The following is a 17,036-nucleotide window of genomic DNA, read 5'->3' on the forward strand; positions in this document are numbered from 1 at the left end:
TGAAACCTCAGGGGCTGCTGCTACCAAGCCTTCCTGCACGTTCTTTGCAGTAAGTCAAGGATTTTTAATAGGGCTGAACCGACTGCAGTTTTCTGGCCGATCGCAGATTACCGATCTTTTAAAAAGCTTAACCTGCCAATCCCAATTTTGGCCTATTCCAATTTTTTTGTCTGAAATGTTGAAATGTTACTCAATATAGCAAAAAAGTTGTTGAGTTGGCAACAGTGGGGTCAGTATTGTTAATTGTAAACATGCAGACATAAGATGGAGGGCCGGTCTGTCAGTCAAACCTTTCTTACCGGACAGCAAAAGAGGACAGTGGTTGATTCTTATACCAAGCTAGAAAAGATCAATGGATAAGATCAGCTTCGTATGTGTAATCTGCCGATCAGCGATCTCCCAAAATTAAGGAAATCGGCACCGATAACTTGGTGCACCCCTAGTTTTTAAATACTTTCCTCCTTGGGTATCTGGTATTAGTCATTAACAGCTTTTCCTTTCTGCCACCAGGTGGCATAGACCAGCTCTCCTTTAACTTAAAACTTGCGAAAATGCTTCCGGCTGTGTATCTAGAAACATTCTGGGTCTTTACTGTCTTTCTACTGAGTGTGTCATTGACTGTCAGCAGTCAAGTCATCCCTTTAGTGATTCTGTAGGTCAAAACATAACATCTCTATATCAAAAATATTCCTCCTTCCCTCATATACTGGATTTGGGGTTTTCATCAGCTGTCCAATCAGAAGAATTTAAAGGAATATACAGTTAAAAGTTGGCAGAAATCTATAAAATGAGTTCAACTTTTTAAATTGAGTGAAGGGAATAAATTATTCTCTCAGAGTCACATTTATTAAAATGCACCTGTACAAGCAGGCAAAGTACGGCACAATCAGCACACCCGACATGCGACTGGTTCATCTTTCCACCGCGAAGACGATGTCACATTCATCTCTGCTCCATTTTGAAAACACGCTTTCTGATTCTCTAACGTGCCTCTCAGATTGGAAGTCCTTTCCATTCCAACTGTTTCAAGGTTTTTTTTCTCTTTTACTCTTTCCCTTTTTTTTTTTTCTCAAATGCTCTATCCTGTTGCGAGGTTGTCTCTTAGAAGTTGAAAAGTTCTTTTCAAGCACAAAGTTTTTGCCGTCTTCACTTTTTCAGCTGGCAAGATGAATATCGTCGGGACAAAGCAGAGAAAAAGGAAAGGCTTTTGACAAGACTTCTAAAGGCCCAGGAGCTCGTCCTGTCTTTTCCCTTTTGCAGTTCCTACCCGTTACCGGCTGCTAAAAAGCCGCACAATCAAATGCAAACTAAGAAGTCGGCCTTTTAAGATACATCAGTGGGGCCCTTGTGGCAAAGCCGCTCGGCTTAGGTTTTTCACAACTTTTTCGAAAAAGAAGAAATTGGTGCATTCTCTTTTCTATCTGAGCTGCAGACAGTAAGTTCATGCTCTGTATGTGCAGAGCAGGCGATGCGGTGAATGCATGATCTGGAGAGCCCCCCTTTTTTTTTTTTTTTTTTGCTCCAGGTGCTCTCGCTTGCAAGAATTTATCTTGTACAGAGCGTGATTTATGTTTTGTGAATGTAAGTGGTGGTTACAGTTGTATGTGAAGCAGACCTCCCTCATTCATTTTAACGCCGAAATGTGGGAACGGTGAGCGATGGAGAAAAGAGGCGAGTGTACAAAAGCGACATGAATACCAGATGGTTATTTTTTTCCTCTCAGTCCGGTCATGAGTTGCTCTTTGTAGCTCGTGCTTTCTGGTCAATCTGTGTTAGACATTTGAAATCTAAACAGTCGGTGTTTTCTGGGCCGAGGCGGAGGGCGGGAAGGGGGCGTGGGGAGGGAGGGTTGTGGTTTGACACGTTCAAGAATCACTTAGTGAGGCGGCATCACGGGGTGGCCTCAAGTAACCTGAAATAGCTGAAACTAGACCTCTGGGCAAATAATCACCTTGGGCCTGCATAAAGCGCGATGTTTATGCATTGTAAATTGTGAAAGCGAACGCTTTAACATTGTGTGGCATATGTATTTCAAGGCTTTGAGAATTGGATGCAATCCCGAATTTCACCCACACAACCACAGGCTTTTGCTCTAGCGCTCTTGACTGAAATATCTTTTGCATTCCAAAATGGACAAAAAAAAAGCAACCTTTTTTTTTCCCTCTTTTGAGGCTGCTTAAAGAATGTGTCTGAAGCCCTTCCCCTGCTGCTACCAGGCGTAGCTATCACTGCTGCAGGGTCACAAACCCGTCCACTGTCATCTCCCCCAAAAGTGAAAGATTTGTGTGTTGAATCCAAACACGGCGCACTTACTCGGTTTTAGTCCAAACTGGACTCACAAGGTAACCGCAGGTCTGACGATCTGAACAAACAACAGGAATCATTTAGATACTTTGAGCGTTCTCTCATCCGTCTTTGAAGAGGTTTATATGGGAGACTTTTTTTTGGCAGGGAAGCAAGCTGTCACACTCGTCGTGCACTGTAATTTCCTGGACTTGTAACACACCTACTCCTTTGATGTGGGTTTTCGAAACCTCGTCCTTCAACCTGTTTACCCTGCGAGCATCTCGGTAACCGGTAATATGCTTAATGATGTCATTGCACACATGTCTCTTTTTATTTTTTTATTTTTTTTTTCAATCCTTACTTCATCAACAAGTTGGGCCAGTTATGTCACCGACTCAGATCTTTATAAACGGGGGTGTGTTACTGTTTTTTCCTGCGTTGTTCTGCGGTTATACAACTATGTCTGTGAAGGTGAGTTTAATCATCGCACATTCATCCAAAGATCAACACGACTCGTCTGTGCCTCCAACATCAAAGAGCGAACACTTCTGTATTCGTCTTTTCAACCGCCTTCTCATTCCTGACCTGTGGTTTAAATGTTTTTGTTTTGTGCAAGTTCTTCCTTAATGAGAACTTGTTCTAAATTCAGTTGAGCCACGTAGAAGTGAATAACGTTCATTCAGCACTTAGATACTCTGAACTAAGTTTACAGTCCTCATTCATTTAATGCAAATAGTCAGATTTCAGAAATACAATACAGGTAATGAGTATAAGGATTATGTTATTGACTAGCATCAGTTTATTCTCTCTTATCTTCCTTTGTAACATAAACTGTATTTTATAATTGCTAATTGTAATTGACTGCAGCTGCACATTCAAAAACCCACAGCAACAGTGAACAACCAAGTTGCAGTTATCTTGGTAAATTCAGATCCTAAATTACGTTAAACCGCTTAAGTTATACTGCGGTCATTAATTCAATTCATTTTAGATATTACTCACAACACAATGCCAGTCCTCAGTAAGGTCATCTAATGGCTGGACAGACATTTTTACTCCATCTTCACTCCGTAAACAAGAAAATAAATGCAAACACTCAGTGCATCCTGATGGATTTAAGAGTTCGAAGTTGAACCTTCAGGAATATCCTTATTGGTGAAGCAAAGCTGGATACAGCGGAGTGAAGTTTAAAGCGAGAGGAGCAGCTAAATTACCTATATGAGTAAGCAGACTGAGAGCGCGCCTCGAGGGGAAATGACTGACTGCGACTTTTTCTCTGGGAATTTTTGGAAGTTTTCCCCTAAAAAAACAAAAAACAAAAAAAACAAATGAAATGTGAAATGAAGTCATTTCACAGAAAACTGTGAAATGACTTCAAGATAAACTGCATTCCCTTCGTGCTCCGTACTCAAAAATCAGTAGCGTTCAGCTCAAAGTTCTCCACAATCTGAGCTCAACTCATGAACACATTCATTTGAACAATCTGCAATGTTATGCTGTGCAATAATAACATGTGCAACACACCCAGCAGAAAGGCCCTTTTTGTTGTTATGCTAAAAGGAGATGGATATCAGTCACTGGAGCTGGCTGCGTTAGGTTTTGGTGCCGTGCAGCTGTGCCGGGGGCTCTGAATGGAAATATGACGAGTTTTGTCTGTGGAATGTCTCGGCATGAATGTGCAAAGATTTTGAACTTTCACCTCATGTGTGCAGCAGCTGAGGTCTTAGCTGGGGCATTCCTGTTCTTCCAACAGCTTTCAGCTAGTATCAGCTCTCCCCTCTATGCCGTATCGCAGATTATATCACAACTTCAAGAGCTTAATGTGAAAAATCAAGACAATTTGGCTCAGGCTTTTTTGGTCTGTTGTTTGTGGTGTGCTCATTTCAGCATGAATATAGTTTTGTGTTTGTTTCTTGCAGGAATTGGCTGATGTGCGGAAGAAATCAGTAGGACACGCTGCGATAAGTAAGTGAGGTTTTTTAAAATGTTTTTATGTACTGTATTAAAACGTTGCTTTATGTTAGGTACGCATCATGAATGGAAAGCTGGTCAATACATTAAACTGGTAGCTTTGCATTATGCTGTTTCTCACTGAATTGCAGAACATTTTTAAAACACTTGGTTTTGATTTCTGATTCTAGAGGTTGGTCTTGTTGTTCTGCTGGTTTTGCTTTGTATTGTTTGCTAATCTGATGTGTTATCTGATACCTCAAAATGGAGAGCTGACAGTAAATGATAGGACAGACAAAATAATATTTGAATTTAAATTTTGTGAACTTGCCTTTGAAAAAGACCAACATACGAAAAACTAAGGCAGACTAAGATGAGAGTCCGGTGTTCATCCTAAAACTTTCCTTTTTCCTTCATGAACCTTCATTGTATTTCAGAGTCTAAACTGACTTCATATTTAATTTTCCAGCTTTAGCTGCATGTTTATCCCACTAGAAGTGGAACAATCCTCTGTCTCAAGTCTTTTGCAGACCTTAGATTATATTCTTCAAGGACTGCTCAGTTTTTAACTCCATCAATCTTCCCATCAACATTTATCAGTTTTCCTGTACCTGCTGAAAAACCAGCATTCCTCCATAGCGCTTCCTCTACTATGTTTTGTCTTCAGGATTGTGGGTTTAGGATGGTATTTGCAGGGATTCTTTTGCAACTTAGAAGATGTTTGATATAATTTTTGAATATCATGCCGCTGTTATTAGTGTGATATTTCCATATTTCTTCACTTTATTACAAAAGTCAGGTCTGTGGAGTGCATGAGCTGCTCTCCCATTCGAGCTGTGAAGATAATTGGGGTCCTCTTGCCTGTATTCCCTGAGTATTATTCTCCTGTCCTAACTAGTCAGTTTAGATGGAGAACCATGTTTTGGTAGGTTTGTAGCTCAGGATGCCGTTTTATAAACCACCATTAAACTTCTTCACAGCCTCATCCCAGACTTGTCGGGTGTGTTCCTTTGCCTTTATGATGAAGTTTACTCACTAATTTTCTCTACTAAATCTCTGTGGCTTTAATGTAATTAAATCACAAAAATGCTAACTCTTAATCAGGTTACGTCTAAAAACAGTCAGTTGCACTAGATTTTGTGGATTTTTATTACAACTATTATTTTTTTGTGAAACGAGTCTTTTGTCTTCCACATCATGACGACTTTGCTGCTTTGTTTTTGTCTATCTAAAAAAAAAAAAAAAAAAAAAGATCCCAATATGATACAGAGATGTTTGCGGATTTAGCATAACAAAACATGGCAAGGAAGGACTGTGAGTGTTTCTGGAAGGCACTTTAAATCACATGAAAGAGGTAAATATGTGTCTCAAGCTACAAGCTAAAACAGTTTAGAGTAAGACGGGTCAATCCAGAGGTTCTGTTTTTATTTGGTAAAGTTGACATCATCACCACTACTGGTCTGGGAGAGTTCTTGCAATTTATTTTGAAATTTAGGTCAGCCCTTGTTGTTTCAACGTGTGTTAACCTTTTGAAGACAGTAAAAACAGCAGTACGTGTTTGGGCATACCTGTCCAAACTACAAAAATAAAATAAAATGAATTTTAAATGCATGATTTTGAATTTGAGATGAAAAATGTAAAACAGGATCCTAATTTAAAAGGCTCAGCACACACTCACACACCGTCGGTCCCTGCCGCCCCAGCTGCCCAGGATCTCTAAAGTCACGTTGTCCCAGTGTGATTGAAGGTCCAGCTGGTAGACCAGCCCTTTTCATCCCTTTCCCTTTTATGAGAAAGACAAACAGCTCCATGTCGTCACCCACACTAGAGAGATTGATACACACACACTCACACGCAGACAGGGACATATGCACACACACACGCACACACACACACACACACACTCACATTTTCTTAATGGATGCCCTCTCTCTCACTGTAATCACTTTGCTAATGACCTGCTTGAACTCTGAATGAAACCCAGAGGGTTGGAACAAAAGGTGGCTGTAGCTTAAAACGTGCAGCATGTGAACATGGCTGACTGGAAATAGCTTGTGATGACTTGATGACTTCTAGTCTGAACTTTAAGACTGAAAAAAAAAAAGGCAACTTTTTCAGGTTTTGTCTTTGTATGGAAAACATCCCAGATGACCTTTCATTCCTCCTTTGACAACCAGTTTTTAACAAAATATCTACAGGTATATCTCGGTAAATTATAATATGCATTACTCTTAGGCTCGTTTGTCAGGTTCAATATAACTTTTAAAAAATAAAAACCAGTAAGCTGGTATAACAGGTACTATTCATTATGCCAACATTTCTAAAATTAAATTTTTTTATTGTTTTTTTCCTCATATTTTTTGCTGCTGTAATCAGAAAATCATAACCAGCAAAAATAAAGGCTTGAAAAAATATTGGTGTGTGTAAATAATGTTTACAATAATGTTACACTTGGTAAATTGAGCAAGTTAAAATAATGAATGTCTAAATTATATTCTAATTTGCAGAGATGCACCTGTATAGTCTACTGTACGGATATGTGGTTATATGATTCCCCCTTCACAAACTGCTGCTCCTATTTTGCATAAGAAGAGCATCAGTCAGAACTAAATGGCATATTTTGTAAAGTTTTGACCTACTTGTGCTGATTTTAACCCCTTCCAGCTTCTCTTCAGTGAGTTTTGCAGTAATTATTTATGTGAGAAGCAGTGCTGATGGAGGTAAAAACTCTAATTTAAAATAAATGTTAAAAAAAGGCATTATAGTAAGGAACATCTCTGGTGAGATGGAAACAATATGGTAGCTTGCTTAGTGATCATAATTCAAACAAATAATTATGATAATTCAAATAAGTATTTGATGATTGCTCAGATGGCTTAAAGTAGTTGACCCTTCTACTTCTAGTTTAAAATTCATTGGCACAAAATAGTTTTTAATTCTAAAAAGGAAATAAAAAATATTCCTTTTTCTTCTCTTTTTATTTTTGTTTATCTACTTTCTGACCATTGCAGTTAATGACTTATTTTCTTTTAGCTGAAATGACTTCAGCTTTCTGGTGTTTCACCCCCATAAAATGGCCTAATTTGTGCAAAAAAGGCTGATCTACTAATATTTTAGTGTATCAGCATAAAAAACTTGAAATTCATCAGATTATGAAGTCCTGCTTTGATAGTTGTTTCTGTGAGTCCTGAGTAAAAACTTCTACATGATTTTTTTTATTTTTTTTTAATCCTGAGAGACAATTGACCTCTTAGATTAAACAAACACAAATGAAACTTCTGGTACGTAGATCTCCTCGTCTTTACATAAACACGGCGTAGGATTAAAATAACTGTTTATACTTCACATGACCTGAATGAATCACTGAATACATAACCATGAGTCATTCTGTGATTTGTAAGCCAACATCCAACCTGCATGCTTGAAGAAGGGTTTTCTAGTAAGAGCCTTTTCAAAGCTGCTTCCCTGTTCCTCTCTCCCGCTTCAGCAAACGGACACAACAAAAGGCGGGACAAGAGTCAGACAATAATAAAGACAGAGGAGGAGAGAATGAGCAGCCGGATCTTAACTTCCCGGGTGTGTGCTGGCCCCACGTGAAGGGTCATTTTTACACGAGACTTAACTGTAACAATAGAGTTCAGAAAAGAAAGGAAAACACTGGCCCCCTCCACATGGAGACTTTTTTTTTATTTTTATAAAATCGGTTGTGGGTTTAAAAAAAAAAAAAAAACATGTTCACATGGGGGGCTGCACAGTGGTAGAGCTGTTGCCATGCAGCAAGAAGGTTCTGGGTTCAATTCCCAGCCCCGGTCTTTCTGTATGGAGCTTGCATGTTCTCCCTGTGCATGCGTGGGTTTTCTCCAGGTACTCCAGTTTCCTCCCACAGTCCAAAAAACATGACTGTTAGGTTAATTGGTCTGTCTAAATTGCCCCTAGGTGTGTGTGTGTGTGCACATGGTTGTGTGTCTGTGTTGCCCTGCGACAGACTGGCAACCTGTCCAGGATGTACCCCGCCTCTCGCCCGGAACGTTAGCTGGAGATAGGCACCAGCAACCCTCCCAACCCCACTGAGGGACAAGGGTGTTCAGAAAATGGATGGATGGATGTTCACATGGAACTGTTTCCAGAAATGTAAGTGGCGCTAAACATGGACGTTGGGACATGCAAAAGGAAAGCAACAAAGCGCGAGTGGAGCCTTTTGTGTAGAGCACTGATGACACTGAACTTCTTCTCCGTGTCATGTCGAATTATAAAACAGATAAATTACAAGATGGCAAACATGTAAACTACCACTGTTGTCATGTATTATGTGCCTGTTGTTGTAAGTCAGGCTCGAAGCATCAGTGTTTTCAGAAATATAATTTCTTTTCTGTCTATGTAATTACAGGAACTTTTGTGCCATTTATGAAAGCAAAAATAGGGATTCTAAGTTTCCCCAGCTAGTAGAAGTCCATGGCTGGAAGAGTGAAAATATCAAAAAACTGTTTTTTTTTGTTTTGTTTTTTTTTAATAAAACATTTCAATAAAAAGAAGGGGAAATAGATCAAATCAACACCTCACACAGAACACACAAGGGCAGACTGAAATGAAAAGATGAGATCATAGATCAGTTTCTACAACATCTGATGGGTCCTGTTGGTTGTCTAATGTGGCTGAGTCTTTCTCTCATGAAAATCTGTCCGGTAGCAGCTTGTTGTCGAACTCCTTCATAAATCAGAGCTTGTATGAAATACCAGCAGGAGGCAAAGGTCAAAGGAGAAAATTAGCAGCTGTTCTTTCCTTTCCTTTCATGTTAGCTGCGGGGCTAATCACCAAGTCTGCCATCAGCCTCATTTCCACTTTAAAACAACGTTGCCGACGACGGGGGCGGGGGCTTTTTCCCTCTGCTTACATTTTATGGCACCAGTGACCAGATTTTTATCTGTGCAGAAAGTAGGGGAGAAGTGTAGTTTACAATGAGGAGCTGTACCTTCCCCTCAGCCTTTTGTTTCGTTTCAGCATTCATTTCTGCATCTTCAGGTTCTGCTTCTTTCATGCAGCTCTGTCGACACACTTCAGCAGCTCCAGAGCAGCGGTGATGACGGCTGAACTTCTTTGCCTCTGCTCAACTCCAAGGTGGTTCTGCTAGTTAATGTGAAGCCCGGTGAACTTTGACGACCCCCTCGCTCTCACAGTGTCTGTTATCCTCCTGCCCTGCTGATGCAACTGCAAAGCGGATTAAATAAATGTAATTATGGCCTATACCTGTTATCACCAGCATGGACATTATGGAAGTGTTTCCCATTAAGTTGAAGGGAACTTTTCCATATTTTTGGTGTCCCCGTTAGACGTAATGTGTTTCAACAATGACTTGAGATGCTAAAGAAAGAGAAAAGACTATGTGCATTGTTTGTCAATAATAACATTCAGCAATTCTTCAATTGCAAAGGTTTATCTAAGGCTGCGGGCCCGTATGATAGACCAAGATTTGCTAATATAAGTTAGTAGCAATGGGTTTTTATTTGTTGCAACAGAATAAAGGGGGCTGAACATTAGTAGAAACCACACTATTCAGGTTTTTACTTCATGTAATGTTCCTTCCTCTTCACAATTGTATACTTCATGTTGCACTGTCACATGAAATCCCCATTAACTTCTTTGCATCTAGTTGTAACGTGACAAAATGTGAGAAACTCTAGTTGGTGTAAATACTTTAGCAAGACATTGTATTTAATTCTTGTTTAGTTTTGTGTTTCTCTTTAAGGTCTCCTGTTTGCAGATGAGTTTTCACTGCTGCATATCGCATGTATTGTCTCATTGAAAGCTGCAGAAGGTAACCCTTATAAAAAAAATATGTTCTTTACATGTGTTTTTTTAAATTGTCACTTTGTCTTGAAAGTATAATCTCAGAAAAATAATCTGTGGAGAATGTGGGCTTTACTATCTACACCAATCTCAGTCAGAAACAACCAGTCAGAGCCAAGAGGAGGGTCTTAGCACTGTAAGTCATGCTCGTGTATGTACTGCTTACATTACCTTGTGTATAAGCTCTAGATTGCAGGTTTGCTTCAGCTATGCTAATGGCGGAGAAGCAATAATGTTACAGTAAACCTGTTCGTCCAGCGTCATCGGTGGCCATGCTAACTATTCTGCACATTCACTGTAGGCTAGCTGTAGAGCAGGGTGTGGGCTGCGAGTACACAAGGATGATTGGCAGCACTAAGGCTCTCCTCCGAGGTCTGATTGGTTGTTTCTGATCAGGAGCAATGTTGTAGGTTATCTAGTGCAGCTTTAATGACAAGATATGCTTAGAATGATTTTCTCTAAAGTATTTCAGAACTTTGCTTTGACTAACGTCACCAGTAAGTGATAGAAAGAGATTTGTTTTCTCTTTTTTTGGTTGCTATTCGCTACTTCTCAGGACAGAAGTTTCACAAGTTTTCTCCCATGAGATCTGTTTTCAACCCCACATTCAACTTGGTTAAATTGCATGAAAATGACATTATACATATTTTTTCTGTCCTTCTATAGCTCCCCTCTTCATTCTTTGACCCTTTTTTCCCCTCTGCTTTTTTTCCCTCTGCCCCTCCCCCCCATTTCTGTACTTTCATTTTACATCTCTCTTTTCCAGTTCTGCACCCTTTCTCCATCTTTTTTTTTCCTCTCTGTGGGAAAGTTTTCCCTATCAGTTGTCAGAGCAGTCAGTGAGGTGCAAAGCAGCGTAGCTTTGATGATGTTCCTCTTTGCCTATCTGCTGTGCAATATGTTTTGAAACTCCCCCTCCCCTCTGCACACCTGCTGGGAAGCTGCATGACACTGGGAAACATTCCACAATAGGGTCAGAACACTTTTATCTTAGTTTTAGTTATGGATTTGGAAACTCTTTCAGGATTAAAGGAACGTTATGCAGCTGGCCGGTGCTGAGCACCTGTATGATTGCTCTTTTTTGCTTCATGTGGGACTTCCTTTATTCCCAGTAGGTGGGTCTGGCTCGCTAAAAAATATCACTGCCTTAAAGAAGGGAGAAAAAAAAAAAGAAGTGAAGATCAGTGTTTCATTCTGGAGCCAAACATTCTGTTTTGCTCCAACCGTTTTGTTTGTACATTCATGAGTCATTGCGGTTTGAGACTAAAAGTGATTGAATGCTACAAAATGAGGCTTTTGGGTGGTTTTTGCCCAGCAACTTCACTTTGTGATTTCACTACGAGATGCTTTTGGAGACTTGCGCGTGAAGCGCAGCCTAAAGACACTGTGACTCACAGTGAAACCATGAAAGTCTGTTAATTGTTATTTAACTTCGTCACAGAAAAGCAAGGAGTTTTGAGTTGTTTGGTTCTTTGACTCCTCGTTTGCAGTTTGGGTGGGTGAGTTTACTTTACTGGGTAAATAAACAAAGACATGTTACTTTCACATTTGGGATTCATTGAACGTTTATGCAATCCCCATATTTTATGAGGATAGCCGTGCTCCAGCGTATGAATCATGGGGCTGCGGTAGACTTCTTGTCCTTTGAAATTCAGCATTTACTTATACTCGACACAAACCCAGTACTTTTCCAACTGTGTTATGTGTAAAAACACATTGTGCTTTTTACAGTGATTCTACCAGTATTGCAGGGACTACTTTGGTATTGTAATTTGCACATAAATTATTCAACATTGGCACGTAGGATGATGCAGTACTGTTTCTTTTTTTTTTGACAGCAACAGATATTTTGGCCCCAACCGGAAGTTCTTAAGGAAAGTCTCTGCTTTGGGCAGTTTGCCACTAAAACTGCTTGGCATTTGCCATTTGAATCTAAAGGTACGTACCGGCCACAGCAAAAGAAAATCGCTCATCTGCCTTCACACATGAAACTAAAGTGGTGTCCCATTTTTAATCGATATAATTTATCAAATCCTTTTGAAACGGCTTCAACTCTTCTGTGAAGGTTTCCTGTGAGAGTTTGTGCTCATGGGACATTGGATCGTTCTTCCAGAAGCTCATTTGTTAGGTCAAACACTGATGTTGGACAAGAAGGCTTGGCTTTACAGTCTCATCTCTTATTTATCCAAAATTAGAAATTTTGGAATCAAAATTTGTCTTACTTGTGAGCCAAAAAAAAAAACTAGCCTTCTTTTTGCCACCCTGGACTTCTTTTCTCTACATGATGTTGCTGTGGCATCAGATAAATATTCAACAATAGGAATGAAAGATGAGTGCATGTTTGTCACATCCTGTGTTCGTACACAATGTGAATCTAACTTTAAAATTAAACTTAACAGTCTCGTTGCTTTTATCGTCGTCCTTCACCTGGTCGAGAGGTGCCAAACATTTTTTACAGGATGATTGAGTTATTTTGTCTCTTTTTCTGTCGGCACATCCTGTGAAAAGCTCTGAGTCCAGCAGCAGGAAGCAGCTTGGTGTTTAATGGGGCAGAATAAAAAAAAACAAAACAGGGTTGAACGTAACAACACAGACCAGTCTTTTCCGTGAGGATGGTAATGGAATATTTGATTAATTCTATGTACACAGACGGTTGTTTGGTTTGTTTCACGGAATCTGACTTTGTATCGACACTGCCACGCATCGTGCATGCCTTTCAGTCGGAGCGTGACAGAACTGGCAGGGTGTGGATATGCTGATATTACAAGGACCGTCTGTGCCACTTGTTCTTCAGACAAAGGAGCGTTGTCACCTCTCTCTGTTGGTCTTATGGTGGTTTTTTTCTGTTTCTTGTTGCTATCATGTAAAGATATAAACAGTGGCGTTGTGCACCATCCAGTGGGTGGAACTCATTAATCAGTCATAATGATACATTGACTTGCTATTCAGATTAGCCTCAGTCTATTTGCTTTTGCATTGCACAATCTACAACTGTTGTCCATAATGCCAACAACAGTGAACATAAATTCATTTTTACATCAGTCTGTCATTGATTTATTGTCCTTTTGTATTTAAGAACGCTGCCAAAAAGCATCTACTAACAATATTACATGTTTTACCAAACTGTGGCCATCTCTTTTATTCAGCAGTTCTTGTCATAGTGTCAGAATTGTGGTCTAAAATATCCAAATTACAGCCTTAATCAATGGCATGTTTTAGTCTCAGGTGTAAACAAAATCTTCTGGTATCTCTTTCCAATGAGTCATGTCTTCGAAGCACTGATTGCATGTTTTATACAACCTGGTTTAAATACAGCCCAGTACGACTGTCTTATATAGACACTTAAAGCAGGAGCTTGACGAACAGTCTACTTATTTTGTGCTACATGAGTGTAGAGGTCAGAAGTTAATTCTTAGATTTCTTTGTAACTCGTTCAAATATGTCATTAGGCACTTACGCAATCACCTTTATGCTATTGTATGTTTTTACTGTTGATGTTTAATCTACCCTATTCGGATTTTAAGGAGTTACACCTTCTGTTCGTTCACTCAGCCTAGTTTTCGATTGGTTAGCTTTGTGACACGTGAACAAGAACAAGGAAGTAAAACGTGGAAAGAAGTGTGGAGAAGAGTAAAGAGCTGTTTAAAAAAGTAATTTGTCTCCATCCTGCTGTGTCTGCTGTCTGAGCGAGTCCTTACCGCAATCTATCAAACACACATGTTAAATCGGCTTACTGGTTTTTCTTCTGTTGTCTTAATGCAGTCATCTACGGAGCCCTCCAGGGGACATGGGGATTTTTTTTTCTTTTCCTCGTTCCCTTGCAAAAGTTTTGCGAGGGAACGCAAAAGAAAAAAAAAATCCCCAGTTCCCCTGGAGGTCTCCGTAGTCATCTATCCTCACATTGAAAATTTAGAGGGAAAGTTTTCATTTTCAGTAAATTTATTTACTGACACAATATAATCAATAACATTTTAGGGGTTTTCTTGGCACTAGTGGGGTTTATTGTACAATGATTGCACAGGAAACAGAGTCCAGAAAGAACGGGAAGGGACATGGTACGGCTGCTCCACCAACTGAGTCACCAAGGGCTCCATGTTGTCCAAAATAAAGTTTTGTCAACCTAGCCATGTGCTAAAAACAAGGTAGAAACCTACAGAGAGAGAGAAACCATTCTCAATACTTCTTTACACAAGCTCTCTCTCTAAATCACCTGAACTCTCTTGTGGTTTCTCTCTTTTGCTCTCTTTCCTCCTCTGCTCACCTGGTGGGATTTCTACAGGATTTAGGTTGGGGGACTGAGGTCATCATGGAGAAAGTTTGACATAGTTTTAGATGAACCATGTAGGAATATGTTTTTGATAATTATCCTGTTGAAAGATGGGATAATACCTGAAGTCACAAGATTTTTAATCATAACATTGTATTTAAAGAAGTTCATCATACCATGGGCTCCAGCCCACGAAACCAAAAGGTGATTTTCAATTTGTCAACAAAGAGAAAAGCATAATTTTACTAATAGCTACACATCACATGGTTATAGATACTTTATAGATAGATTTTTATTTATTTTTTGTTGTTGTTGTTGTTTGGCATGCCTTCCAAACAGCTGGTTGTCATATAGACAGACAAAACTAGCGGTTTTAAAACTTTTTGACCCAAATAATGACGTTCTTTGCTGTAGTGAAGTTTGGATATTTATGTTTTTTTACCTCCTTTACTGTCATGCTCAGTGCTAATAGTGTTAAAATAAACAACGATTCAGCCCCCACAGTAGTGTTGTTGCCTATTTCTTCATGAAGGGAAGAGAAAGTCATGGATTAGTAATTAGAAAAACCTAGACTTCTTGACTTCTTGACTTTTTCTGTTCTACTTTACATGTAGAGCAGAAAAAGACGACTTAGTCGGATTTATTTTGTAATAACTTTGATGCATCAGTATAATATAATGTGCTCAAAAGAAGGCTGGATATTTCACTTTTTTTTAATGTGAGATAATTTACAACATCAAATGTTACTTGGTTTTCAGCTTCGGCTTGTATTAACAACACAGTTTGCATAAATAAAATGATTTTTTTTAGACAAAGGCTCAATCAGGATTTTTACCACTAATGTCATTTCCATCTAAAAAACAAGAAAACAAAAGTCTCAGTGCAATCATTAAAATCATTAAAATGAAGGTGATGTAATTAGTCCAGCAGCGGTAAAACATTACAGTATCACATGCTCTACGTTAACATCAAGATTGTGCCCCACTTAATTCGCTCACATCATGGTAATGTTGCTGCAATTTCTGTTTTTCCTGACAGTGTTGGGTATTTTGTCCCAACAGGCGTTTCTGCGGGACACTTTTATGTTTCTCTATTAATATCTGGTTCAAACTAAGTGGCCGAGTTTTAAAGTGATGATGTTCCCATCATGTGCATTTAAAGTGGGTATAAATGTGGGGAGTTTCCTAATTTATTCCTCACCAGAAACTGCTTTTTGTTGTTTGATTTCACATGACAGTTATAAAGACTTAGTTATAAATCCAGTACAGAATAATTCATTTTAGGTGTTTGTTGGAGACATGTGGAACTTTTTTTTTTTTTGCTTGAGATTGTGAATTAAGGTGCATGCGGTGCTGATGACACCAAGGACATCAGAGATGTCTCGTAAGTTGCGATTAAAATGTACCGAGACACACTGGAAGAATACAAGGATGTGGTTTGGCACGCCAGTGGTGGTTTTTAAACTGTGCAAACTGAATTACACCTTGGAAACGCAGACACGCACAGACTCTGCCTGTCTGCCTTGGCAAACATTTACTCACATTAGGTGGAGTTTGAGTGCAGCCAAAACAGATTAGACAAAGCATCGCAGGCATTGTTTCTACACATTATTAAACTTTTAAGCCACCGATAAACAGGATTGTAGGGAAAAAGAAAAAGAGAGAGGGGGGAAGTTAGAGTAATTATTCATCCTCAGCGCTCACACATTCACTCACCCACACTTTTATTATTGAGTCTCTCAAATGAGCTTCAGAAGACGACCATGAGGTTTTGCCTATTTTCCTATCTGCTGGCAACCTTCACCTGTTTGTCATCACCAGTTATTTATTAAGACTGTCCCTTAAATTGACATTAGAGTTTGTTTTTTGTCAAATTGGGCCCTTAAAGAGGAATGCTCCTCTAACAAGCCGTAACAAGCGAATGAATGGCTGGCTTCTCAAACTTTAAGGGTGTTATGCACCATGTCCAACTTCAAAGCCCGTCTTAACTCCACACTTTAATTGTATCTTCTTCAAGCCCGTCTGCCTGACCGCCATCTGATTCTGCTGACAACTGCACTCCTCTTACTTCTCCACACTCATCCCTCTATCTCCCCGTTCCTGCTTCTCTGTCTTTCTCCATCTGTCAGAGCAGATAGATGCCCCCTCCTCCTCCACCAGCCCCCACCTCATCCTTCTTCCTCGCAGTTCCTTCAGCTTCTCCAACAAACTCTCTCTGCTACAAGTGTCAGCTCTAAATTACTTTTTCTTTTTTTCTGGAAATGTGTTGACATCTGCACAGAGAACGATGCTGTTTACCATGCTTTTCCTCCCTCCCTCTCTCCTTTCCCTGTTTATTTCTCTCCTTTTTTTGCCGTTTCTCTCAGAGCCTACAAACAGACATTCACGCTTCTCTCCATATGGGCTTTAATTTGCCATTGTCCCCCAAGATATTCTTCGCTCAGGCTTGAGATAAAGGGATAATCACTTCAAAGGGAAGCTGGGGGGGGGGAGACTGCCCCCTCCCTCCCAGCTGAAAGGAGAAGTGGACAATACGCTAATTGAGAGGGGGAACTGATCACAGGGTCTGTTCAAAGGGACGCCTGGCCACGCCCCCTCCTCCCCACCGACGCACTTAATTTTATTAGTGTTTATGGCGATGCTTCAGCCAAAATTATCACTCCAACCCTCCACAGCCTTTGAACATCCAA

General features: G+C 39.8%; 1 protein-coding gene across 4 annotated transcripts in view; it reads left to right on the forward strand.

Moving 5' to 3' along the window:
• The window catches only part of LOC103132988 (axin-2-like), a 96,310-nt gene that overhangs the window by 50,763 nt on the left and 28,511 nt on the right, over positions 1-17,036 (forward strand). For all 4 annotated transcript variants that reach the window (XM_016667193.1, XM_016667205.1, XM_016667187.1 and 1 more), the window contains exon 6: positions 4,206-4,251. The gene's annotated coding sequence lies outside the window, so the exon portion shown is untranslated. The remainder of the gene's footprint in view (positions 1-4,205; positions 4,252-17,036) is intronic.

This window comes from Poecilia formosa, unplaced genomic scaffold (assembly GCF_000485575.1).
Source record: "Poecilia formosa unplaced genomic scaffold, Poecilia_formosa-5.1.2 Scaffold11, whole genome shotgun sequence".
NCBI classification, from domain to species: Eukaryota; Metazoa; Chordata; class Actinopteri; order Cyprinodontiformes; family Poeciliidae; genus Poecilia; species Poecilia formosa.